The following is a 13,043-nucleotide window of genomic DNA, read 5'->3' as shown; positions in this document are numbered from 1 at the left end:
TGCCCACTACATATTGTATTTTCCAGGAAAAGTCGTCATTGAATAATTGGTTTTGCGACAGGGACCCAACTGTTTCATGAAGGCGTTGTCAACATAGGGGCATGCCGGCTGCGGAACGCATTGATTGCTTATCACAACAGACTGTTTAACATACAGTAGCTTGGCCAGCATGCCATTAGAAATATTTTCATGTCACGTGTCCTTTATAATCCTCTCATGAAATGAAGTCTTTCAGCGCATGCAAAACAGCCAGCTGAGAGGAGAGCCTGTTGCATTTCAGCACTAAACTGCCACTCTGTTGTCAGTACAATAATTAGCCAATAAGTTTCATTTGAGGAGGTTAATACCAGCTATATAAGAAGCTTAGTGAATCACATTATTGATTAAAAGGTTAAAGTGGCATGTAAATCATGGGTCCAATCAAGGGACCTTATTCAGATTTGTCAGTGGACAAAGGCAATGAATTAATATTCATCCTCAACTTCTCTCGGACTTTTCTACATATTTTCATGACATTTTAGTCTTGAATTTATCATTATTCATTCTTTTATGGGCTTTCAAATATATTTTCTTTCATCCCACTATTAATGTTTGATGTGAAAACTTTTATAAACCACAGATTTGTCTTTTATTACTGTTTAAAACTAGGGATGTCAATAGAATAAAAAAAAATGTGATTTAACATCATGAATATTTAATTTACTGTGAATATAAATATATATTTAAAACGTATGTAAAATTACGGAAAAATATGAAAAATATTAATTAATTCCAATACTATTAATGAGATTTTTCATTCTGAAGTTCTTCAGAAATGCAATTTGTTGCCAGTAGCAAAACAAAAACGGAGAATAACAACTCTCTGATGTACTTTTATGATTCGACTAATGTGTACAAACAGTGGGATAATAAGGGTCATTTAGCTTTAATTCACCTGTTGATTTTTTTTTTAAATGGTAGAAAAATGTTAAAAAGATAAAGTGGTTGCTGTAAGCTGTTAGTTTTAAAAACACTCAGTTCTAAACAAACATCAGAAAAACAAGCAAAGGGTACCGTGGTGGAATACTCTGACAGAGTAAAGGAGGAACAATGAAAAATGGCAAAGCAGGGACTGAATGAGCAATCTGATATTTGTTCTCAGTTCTCTCTTTATCATGTGTGGTTTGTTTGGTTGCTTTGTGTTGAAAGGTTGGGAGTCATGTGTTTGGCTTGGAGCTAATCCCACACACACTAAAGGGCCAATTCACTAAACAGTTGCACCATTTTAGTTTGCGATATCAGCATGTGTTTACTTATCTGAATTAGTGTTAAAATAATGCGGACAGCATGCGCAAATAAACTCAACTCATTATTTATGAACAGTCCATCCTTCCTCTACCTCCCTCTTTATGCTTACGTCAGCCTGGTACTTGACATGACATAAGCATAAAAGAATGTGGCATGTGCACAGATACAGTGATTGTAATATTATTTTGGTCATTTTTTTAGTCATTGTGGTATGGATTGTGGTGTAATCTGTTGACTGAGATTGAGCAGATGATTCCAGGGTTCAGGAGGCATTCTCAAGCCTCCGTGACCCCAGCAGTCCATGTTGCTGCTTGGAGAGTAATGTGATACAGAACTAAACTATCCATCTCTTAGGTAGATTCCTGATGTGAACTGTTTGACACAATGTGGTTATTGGCGTTTCCCGAAAAGCTTGGACAAGGAACAGTGAAGAACACAGAATGAGACAATGTGGTCTGATAAAAGGTTAGTTCACCCAAAAATAAAAATGATGTCATTAATTTCTTACCCTCATGTCGTTCCAAAACCGTAAGACCTTCGTTCATCTTCGGAACACAAATTAAGATATTTTTGATGAAATCCGAGAACTTTCTGGCCTCCAATAGACTGCAACGTTATTACCACTTTCAAAGCCCAGAAAGGTAGTAAAGTCATTGTTAAAATAGTCCATGTGACTACAGTGGTTCAACCTTAATGTTATGAAGCGACAAGAATGTTTTTTGCACACAAAAAATTAACAAAAATTATGACTTTATTCAGTAGTTTCTTCTCTTCCATCTCGGTCTCCTACTCTGTTCATGTAGTTCATTGCTTCCAGGTTCTACGTCAGAATGGCAACTCATTATTGGCCGACTCAGCGTCAGCATCACTCGCATACGTCGTGATGCTCGCGTGAACTGTGTCGACTAATACATAGTCGGCGTTCTGATGTAGAACCTGGAAGCACTGAGCTATGTGAACAACGTAGGAGACTTACAGGGAAGAGAAGAAATTGTTATTCACTTAATTGTTAAAGTCATTATTTTTGTTTGTTTTTTTTGCGCACAAAAAGTATTCTCATCGCTTTATTACATTAAGGTTGAACCACTGTAGTCACATGGACTATTTTAACAATGTCTTTACTACCTTTCTAGGCCTTGAAAGTAATAACTTTGCAGTCTATTGGAGGAGAGAAAGTTCATGGATTTCATAAAAAATATCTTAATTTGTTTTCCAAAGATGAACGAAGGTCTTACAAGTTTGGAACGCCATGAGGGTGAGTAATGGACCAGGTGCACAAGATGGCGCCGGTGAGCTGCAGTGATTCGCCTGTTCGCATGGTGACTTCCGCTCATTTCGGAGGTGCGCTTCTAACGTCTGCTGCAGTGACGCGATGACTTTACTAGTCGGCGATTGGAAGTTGTTTTAAATAAAGGAATATGTTGAGCCCATAGACGATTATTCAAAAATAACTGGTTTGCTTATTGTAAACAAATATCCTCCATGTTTGAGTGCAATATTCGATAGCATTATGCTGTAGACAATAATGGGTAGTTATATATTGCAAAAATAAATAAAATAACATTACATATAAAATGATATCAGTCCGATGATTCTTCTGGCAGTAACTTAGCTGCGTGCTGCTAGTTTTTCTAATGCCATCAGTACACCGGCAATGCTGATGATCGCTTCACTCAGATAATGTTACACATTCAAATGAAAGATGACATGCATGGTAGGATATCATGTAAGTCTAAATAAACAGTTTTAAATATTGAAGTTTATTGTTAAGTTAAACTAAACAAGTATAATTTTCTTCTCAAAACTGGCGCCTGTCCATTGACAATAATACAGGTGGATATTCCTTTATGCTACAAATCAAAGCCAGATGTGGCGACACGCTTACTGTGATAAAGGCCTATTGTCAACCAAAGCATCAATCCTCATCAGAGATATAAATAAACATGGGTATATGATATGGACTCAGTGTATGCTTAAGTAACTTTATTTGGCAACATTATTATTGCTAACTGTATTATTTAGTAGCCAATGTAATTGATATGCATAATTTTAAGTGTTTGTATTTCCCCAGTGCGTTTCTATTAATTAATTAATTACTGCATTTATTTAGTTCAAGTGAGACGTGTAAAGAGCATCTGTTGCATAAATCATTATCTGTCTCGTCTAAGCAGCAAAAAACATATTTTACTATGGGTAAAAAAAACATGTACCTATATTAAACTGTTTGTTCTAGAGTTAAAAATGTAAATTAATCACAATCTTTTCACAGCCCTTTTTTTATCTATAAAGATAATTGATGCTAGAAATCGTAAAATATGTAGTGATCATATTGGAGCAATTGAGCTAGGTAAGTGAAAATGACATCACAGGGCAAACGTGTAAATGTTCACAAGGCATTTTATGCAGACAACTCTAATCGTAGTTGTATATTTACAGGCATTAATGTCACTGTATATGCGTATGCACCATGAGTTTAATCTATTCTAACCCATGCATGCATGCATTTACATTCCATTGGCTTATGTGATTGTACTATATATCTTTGTTGTATTTTAAGTGATATAACAGATTCTATAAACAACTATAAGAGATCGTTTTTGGCTTTCTCCGGCACTCTATACCGGCTTAAAGCGAAACCGGAAGTGTATATGTGTACACTCGCTGATTGAAAATCCAACATGGTGGCCACGTGCAACTAGTCCATTAATGACAGAATTTTCATTTTTGGGTGAACTAACCCTTTAAGAAACTGCATGTGATGATTGTGCTAGTGTATGTTCTGTTGTGATGAGTACCGTGTTTTATCCAGTTGGTCCTTTGCAATTTTTTACAGTCACACATTTTCATCCAAATAAGGGAATTTGAAGATAAAAATCATGCCTTTACAGAACAGTAGTGCATTATGTGAGTTCAAGATTACAATACACTACTGTACTATATCACAGTATATCACAGTAGGTGTGTATTTTGCTCTTGAGTCCATTGTGCAGTTCGTTTATAATGTAGGCCTACATTGTTAAAACACAAAGTGCTTTTTGTTGACTGCCGTTTTGTTGACTGCCAGTTACAGAGAGAAAGAGATTTCACTCCATGATGTGTTCTATGTTGTTTAAACCAAGATTTAGCAAGACTTGGAGCTAGCAGAAGTGTTTATGAATTTATAGCTAACTTTCAGCTATATATATCGCCAGTTTAAAACCTAATTTTTGTTTTGTTTGGATGAAAAACTTTAGTTTTTCTTTTAATGGAGAAAACTATATTATTTCTGGTGCATACAAAAATAAGTTGTACGTAAAAATCTGATCCACTGGTCTGACCAAACGAGCTAAAAAAAAGTATTTTCTGTAAAATTTGTCATTCTAACCTTTGTAATATTTCTTTACAAGTATTTGCTCATATTAATCATTATGTCATGCTTCTAAGTGACATGAGCAGAAAAGTCTACTGAACTGGCAATCATAATTATTTGCATGACAATTAATCATAAGCCAAACCTGCATAGTAACCGCTGTATTGTCAAGAACATTCTGGTATGAAGTCTATACAGTGTGTATAATACAATCAAAAGTGCTGAAGGAGTGTGAGAGAAGGACCGGCTGAATGATGAGCCAAATAGAAGATTAACATGGCATCAGTCCCAGAGAGAAACTTGAGTGGTTATATATGCAGAGGAGCACAAACAAGCTGATCTAACGCACTTACAATAAATCATAAGAACGCAAGGCTCTGCCTTTGGCCTTTCATGTGAGTGCAGTTTTAAAGCTTCAGTTATAATTACAGATGACCCTAAGATGGAAGTAAAAATAAAATTGAGCAGTCTTACATGAGAAAGAGTTATGTTGTACTGTGGCCTCATGGCACAAGTAGCCTTGCAGATATTCAGTACAACAGCAGGATTTCCTCTCACCATTCAAAGCTTTCTGTGATCGCTCTGGGTTTTCCATTTCTCACTCCCCGGTGAGAGAAACCCCGCTCTGAGCAATCCTGTAGCGAAAGAAAACATGTGCGCTCTGTCTTTCATAAAACCAGTTCCTCGCCACAGGCAAAACTGCGCAAATCTGCTTTAATTACAATTAGCATAAGCACAAAACTGATGATAAGCAAAATTGCTTCCTTGAGTATTCATTCATATTATGAATTCTCATGAAACAATACTTAGTAATGATCTATCATTCATAACTTGAGTCTGGGGTTTGGCCTTACTTTGAATAACCTGTTCATGTCAGCTGAGGTGAGGCCTAGATTGCTTTCACTTTTAATTCTGATTTGGGATGAGATTCATTTTACTATAGTATGATATAAGGACATGGTGAAGGACAGCTTAGGTTATTTCAGAACAGTGCAACTCTCTACGACCTCACTGAGTCCAGACAGATTTGTACTGGGTGCCAGTAAGAGCAGTAGTGATGGTTAGAAGGCATGTTGTTCTGTCATTTCGTTGACGATTTTGTTCTCTATAAATGGCCTGGATCCAGATAAAACTGGACAAGTGTATAACCCTGTAATGTGAATTTGGCTATTTTTGCAGCTAAATAAGGCGAGCAGATCTGGCTAGACAGATATTCTTCCACAGCCTCCAGGTTGTTTGTTGAAGATGGTTCCGTCTGGTCAGCATGTCCTTTAATGACACCTTACCTTTAAAAGCTTTAAAAGCTTTAAAAGCTAAAAGACTGTTATATCATCAGTGCAAGAGCAAATGTGAACTTATGTTGTTTTTGTTTACATCATTATCGCTTGTATATGCAACTTATCTGATATTTATTAATTGTATTAGCTAATAAAGAAAGACCTCATTTCTTGCATTGAAAAGCCCCATTAGAACCTCATCCCACACACTCATATAAACAAAAGGTGCAGGGTTTAAGTGGTCTAAATGATCGAAGAGAAAAGCCTGTCTGAGTTATGACATTTTAGTTATGAAATGCAGTTTTACATTTTCATTAAGGCATTATTTATTATGTTTGTCCTCATCGGGACCATTCGGTGTGTTTTCAGTATATACTAGTGGGTACATTTGGTCCCCACAATGTGGGCATAACCTGACCCTGACCCCCAACACACACACACACGCACTCACACTCACGCACTCACACTCACACTCACACACACACACACACACACACACACACACACACACACACTGAAAGGGAACGGACTGTTGAGATAAGGATTAGCTGTGTTAAAACACTTGAAAGAGTGAGAAATGTATGTTCATATTTCAGTTTCACCCTCTGCTCAGTCCCATATAAAGCTCTTAATAAATATTTACTAAACATGTTCTTTGTTTAATTATGTCTTTGGGTGTTTTTTGTTCATTTATTACATTTTCATTTACACATGCATTTATTACTAGAGATTTATTATTATGCTCTCTACTCCTAGCAGCTTTGTACTGGCACGTGAACTACAGTGTTGTGTGCCTTTGTTATGCATGTGTATGTGTGTGTGGGGCGTACAGTGTTGGAGGGGTGTTCTATCTGACCGTGTGATTGAGTATACAGGGTGATCCAGGGAGTTAATTACAGTGGGTGCCTGTCAGGCTTGAACAAAAAGCCTGCACAGACAGCACAACTCACGCAGAAACACAACTGGCTGAATGTAAGCAGCCCAAACCAGACCAGTCTGCCCCAGCTCAGCTTCTGCCACAACAAAACACACTCCAGACCACAGAAAAATGGTTTGATTTAGACATTTTACAAAGCGTAAAAATAAATCTGCTTTTTTTTTTGGATGCTTGTCTTTTTCTAAATAGACAAGCAGCATACTAATCAGCTGAAACTGTATATGAAACAATATAAATAATCGTATTATTCATATATGTACTGCTAAAGATTTTGATGGGATTGGGATTTTCTGTAGTTTTTACTACAGTCTGGATGTGGGTCTTATTGTAGAATTATGTGCTGTGGAAGCGGTGGTCACAAAATGCATTGACAAGACTTGTGTGATTTTAATTCTATTGTTTGAAGCATCATGTGAATCATTTTATTTTAGCCAGACAGTTGGCCAAAAGGTCCATAATGAAGATGAAAAAAATTGTACTCTCTTTCTCTGTCCCAGACTAAACTCATTTAATTCAGAGTAATGTACCGTGAATGCAGCAGCAGAACTATTCACCCCATCAGTTGTGGTCAAATTTAGTGTCAGACATGCAGTGACATAATGTGGCTCTGAGTAAAAGAGAAACTGAGGTAATAACACTGTGTGAACATGTTCCTTCTGATGGCAGAGCTCTAAACCTTCTATTAAACAGAGAACAACTCACTGACGTTCTACCCGGTCTGTGCAAAAGGTCAGTGTCCTCAATGTTCAATAGGATCACATTCAGACATAGTGTCTGTTCAGTGGGGGTGGGAAACTTTAGGCACCTCATGATCCGATCCAATTTTCTAAAACGATTCTTGATCTACTTTTTTTTTATTTTCATTTTAGTTAATGAGGTTACTGACTGCATCAAAGGATTTATTAAATTGCTTGTATAAATAAGTCATTTTTTAAATAAAGGAATCGGAAAATGCTTAAGTTTTAAGGCTTGTCACAGTGTGTTGGCAAAAGTAATGATTATGAATGTGTGTGTGTGTGTGGGGGGGGGGGGTGTATGAACATTTCAGTAATTTATTAATAAACTAGTAATTTCTACTAGTTTATGTTAACTAGTCAATGTCGGCAACTAGGGCTGACTGATATATCGCATGCGACTGTCACGCGCATTTCGTCAGTAAAGCCGGTTCCCTGATTACCGCTAAATCGCCATCACCTGCTTTCAAATGGAGCGGCATTTCATAGACAGAACCGTAGATCATTGACAAGCCACGCAATATCGCATTCATATCACAGCTGAATCGCCTTTGATAATGAACACGATATTGCGTGGCTTGTCAGTGCACTACGGCTCTGTCTATTAAATGCCGCTCCATTTGAAAGCAGGTGATGGTGATTTAGTGGTAATCAGGGAACCGGCTTTACTGACGAAATGCGCGTGACAATCGCATGCGATAACATCGCCCAGCCCTATCGGCAACAAAGATGAAGTTGATGATACTGCCTCTCATCTCTGCAGTACAGTGGATGCATCTATCTATAGAGAGAAATGCACATTAAGTTAAACATGTCGCTGTACTAATATATCTTCCACACGCCGCACGAACACTTAGAAATTGCGCCTAATAATAGCGCACATTTATCTAGGTTAACATTGTTAGAGTGAGCAGCAGTGGCTAACATTAAGCTACTACTAACATGTTTCAAATGATAAGCCATGACTGAGGTCAGTGAATGAAAAAAGGCGAATGTTTGGATTTCCTGCCCGACATTATTACCACATGGCCCAGCCATGTTAACAATCTGTGGCCCTTTCCCAAATGGCAAGCTTCATAGCACTTTTGGTCTTGTGGACTTACATTGGCTGCCGCGTACGTGTGTCCGTTAAGTCCACAAGACCGTAGGGTGTCCCATTTGTCAATTTTAGGTTTCAGAAGGGTGCTCACAAGCACCCTCATTGTGGTCGATATGCATCCTCGATGTGCACTTTTGCCAAGCCCGCACTGGTACGAGCTCCACAGCAGACATCTTCCTGACAGTCAAAGCGGCATTACGTCACGAAAGTGCAGACTCATAGGAAGACCACGAGTGTTTTAGGGTGCCATTTGGGACAGTGCCGGTCTGTTGGATTGTGACTTTGCCAATTCCTGGGGTGATTCTTATTTTTTATTTTATTTTTTCTGTGACTATCCAACTAATTAAAATTTGGTCGACTAAGCCTCTTCTCATCTACTAACATTTAGTCGACTATTAGGGGGCAGCCCTAAATCGTATTCAAGTTCACGTTTATTTATAAAGCACATTTAAAAACAATGAGTTGCACCATTTTACACAGAAGATAAATGAAAACAAAACTAATTCATAAGATAAAAAATAAAGCATGCAAGATAGGCCATAAACCACTCAAAACCTCTCATACATACAATACATTCTTGATCTCTGTTTTTTTAATTGAAATGCTTAATGAATAATATCAAAGATATAAATGACTAAATTTGTTATTAGTGACTCAAGCATCAGTCTGTTCAGTTATTTCTGAAAAATGTGTAATATGTATTCATTTTTGTTCTAGATATTAGACTTTTGAGGAGTTAATATATTTGAGTAATTCTGACATGCAACCAGTTGCTTGTATTAATGAATTGATTAGTTATTGGAGGACTGCTCAGTTAAACTATGTAAATGTTTCTGGTTGTGTCTTATTTTTCACTAACGCACACACGTACACTGACAGGCATGTGTCTTCATTGCAGCGCACTGAACTAGTGGGTATTATGTTGCTTTTGCCATGCTGCTGAATTACAGTGAATGTGTTAGTAATATGAGCTGATCATCTACCCTCCCTTTCCTCTTCATTGCAGTTAAACCCAAAAGGCGTATCGACTAGCACTGTAATAAAAAGATGATAGTCATGATTGCTTTACACATCCATAGGGATCAGAGAATTCAGTTAGATAAGTGAACATGGATGGCAGAGCTAAATTCAATTTAAAAGCCATGATGTACGCAGTATTGTCTAATGCATACTTTCTCTCTCTATGTTTCATCAGCACAAGCTGGAGTTCAGCAAGCATTCATGCTTAGTGTTTTTTTGGGCTGAACAGGTGACAGGTCCTGAAGTGTTTCTTTTTGTGGAAAGGGTCAGGCTGGCTTAGGCTTTACGCTGTTTAGGGTAGCCTGAGCTACTGCAGCCTCACCTGACAACTGAACAAACATGCTGCCAAACTGAGCAGACACATCTTCAACATGGGAACTCAACTTGCATAATGTTTAAAGTGTGGTTGACAGGTTGCCTAACCGGTTTGTTTCTTGTCTCATTGTGTGCCGTCGTTTGTGTGACTTCTAAGCCATATATATTGAACAGCTTTTATCATTACTAAGCTTCAGTGCAAATTGCACACTAAACTTTTTGTTTTGTTTTAAGTGTAATTGGTAACACTTTCCAATAAGGTTCATTAGTTAAACATTAGTTAATGTATTAACTAACATGAACTAACCATGAGCAATACACTTTGTTACCGTTAGTTAATGAAAATACAGTTGTTCATTTTTTATTCATGTTAGTTCACATTGCAAACTAATGTTAACAAGATTTTAATAATGTATTGGTAAATGTTGAAATTAACATTAACAAAGATTAATAAATGCTGCATAAGTGCAGTTCATTATTAGTTCATATTAATTAATGTAGTTAACACATGTTTACTAATGAACCTTATTGTAAAGTGTTACCATGTAATTTAAATTCTGGTGACTTTCAGCATCTCATAATAGAGTTTATTATGTGGTCAAGGTGCAGGTTCTAATTCTCTGTTATTCCTTAAAGGGATAGTTCACCCAAAAAATTAAAATGATCCCATGATTTACTCACCCTCAAGCCATCCTAGGTGTATATGACTATCTTCTTTCAGACGAACACAATCTGAGATATATTTAAAAAATATCCTGGCTCTTCCAAGCATTATAATGGTGGTGAACAGGGGGCGTGTTTTGAAGCCCAAAATAAATCCATTCATCCATTATATAAATATGATCTATACGGCTATAGGGGCTTAATAAAGACCGTCTGAAACGAAGCGATGGGTTTTTGGTAGAAATATCCATATTTAAAACTCTATAAAGTAAAATAACTAGCTTCTGCCAGACAACCGTACGCATACTGTGCAAGTCGACTTGCGCCAAATGAGTAACCCCCTGACGCGATGTATGATGCAGGATGTAGGAGTAGTGTAAGCTTAGACGACTCTCGCGGTTAAACAAATAGGGCTGGGCAACAAACTGAAGCTCCTCTTCTCTTATATAAAAATCCTCTGATATTTCTCTTTAACATTTCTCGTTTTAGACTTCTAATTCGTGACCAATGTTTGTTTTGCTCTATTCTCAGTGCTTCCGTGTTTGTCCTTGCGTCATGCTCTTCTGGCTCTTCCTCCGCAAAACGATATGTACGGCCATCTGCCGGAAGCTAGTTGCTTTATTTTATGAAGTTTTAAATATGGATATTGGATATTTTTCTTACAAAAACCCATTGCTTCGTTTCAGGAGGCTTTTATTAACCCCCTGGAGTCGTATGAATAATTTTTTATTTATTTTTTTTTTATGATTGATGTTTTTTTGTTTGTTTTTTTTGTGCTTCTTACACACACCTCATTTAGTACCATTATAAAGCTTAAAAGAACCAGAATATTTTTAAATATATCTCTGATTGTTAGTCTGAGAGGAGATATACACCTAGGATGGCTTGAGGGTGAGTAAATCATGGGATAATTTTCATTTTTGGGTGAACTATCCCTTTAAAAGGAAAATGTAAGCTGGATAACCGGACAATAGCACAAAAACCATTGTCCATTTGGTTTTGCATGATGTGACTAATGACTTTCTCCTAGACATTGCTGAACATAATGTTTTAATACCAGGACAAGACAGTGCTATGAAGAGGGCAAAGGACCGGTGAAACTCAGACAGTCAGAGGCGCCCTTACGAGACAGTCTTAGACACTAACTCAGCATTCAGGGCTGCACGTGGATGCTCAGACAAACACCCGCACACGCATGCACAGATGCACTGATGTTAGCTTTCAGCCACAAGATACAGAGCTCAGCACGAATTTTCAGTGCACCACAAAACAGGAAGCATCTGTCAACACAAAGAAACCTTTTTGTAGCACTGGAAATAATCAGTCAAAGTTCAAGGAAGGGGGTGATTCTGTTACTGATGTGTGGGTTTGTTTGTAACTATTATAAGCTTAATGTTGATAGTTCTAGGGAAAATGGGAAAGAGAAACCCTTCAGATTAGTGGTTGATCAGTATGGGTTTTTCAATTACATTCTTTAGCTTTAACATTTGGTCACACCAATCTAATATATTTAGTTATAACCTTGACTATGCCAGCACTAATTCTGTGTACGTGCAAGAGGTGGGGGAAAAATCGATTTACTGATGCGTCGTAATGCTTTCCTAAACGATTCCAGATCGATCCTCAAATTCATCGGAATTTAAATTATTAATAATTCTGGTCTTTGAAAATGCTTACACAGGGTAAAAACATTACAGATAAGTGCCATGCCATGTGCAACGCTGCAAAAATGGCACGGAACGCACATCTGCAGTGGAATTTAAACTATGAAAAAATATGCTTGCACTGTACAAACAAGCATACACAGGAGCATGTAACACCACATAGAACCTGCACAGAAAATACTACTGCAGATTTCCACCTCTTCTGTTTTTATTGGCTGATCAAAGCAGACATAATTATGTAGAACTTTCACACGGAATTACAGATGAGACACCATGACAAATATTTGTGCCTTTACATTTTTGCTGAAGAGCGGAATTGATTTAGGATCCTTTTGGAATCAAATCAATTGAAATTGAAGAGTACTGCATTTTTATTGGTAGCTGAAAGCATTTTCAGATTAGCTTCTTCAAAAATCTTTCAAGTAATATCAAAAATGCAGAAGGTGATGTACATTGTCATTCAAAAGCTTGTGGTGTTTTTTTTTTTTTTTTTATGTTTTTGAAAGAAGTCCATTATGCTCAACAAAGCTACATTTATTTTATCCATAAAAAATGGTAATATTGTGAAATATTAATACAATATAAAACTCCACTCCAGTCTTCAGTGTCACATAATCCTTCAGAAATCATTCTAATATGCTGATTTGGTGCTCAAGAAATATTTATTACCATTATCAATGTTGAAAACATTGTTTTCG

The 13,043-nt window shown here is 37.0% G+C and overlaps 1 protein-coding gene across 9 annotated transcripts in view; it reads left to right on the top strand.

The window, feature by feature from the left end:
* The window catches only part of wnk3 (WNK lysine deficient protein kinase 3), a 61,039-nt gene that overhangs the window by 19,560 nt on the left and 28,436 nt on the right, over nucleotides 1–13,043 (top strand). The gene's annotated exons all lie outside the window — the stretch shown is intronic.

The sequence above is a fragment of the Chanodichthys erythropterus genome, chromosome 20 (genome assembly GCF_024489055.1).
Source record: "Chanodichthys erythropterus isolate Z2021 chromosome 20, ASM2448905v1, whole genome shotgun sequence".
In the NCBI taxonomy this organism is placed as follows: domain Eukaryota; kingdom Metazoa; phylum Chordata; class Actinopteri; order Cypriniformes; family Xenocyprididae; genus Chanodichthys; species Chanodichthys erythropterus.
This window is presented reverse-complemented; position numbering and strand designations above follow the sequence as displayed.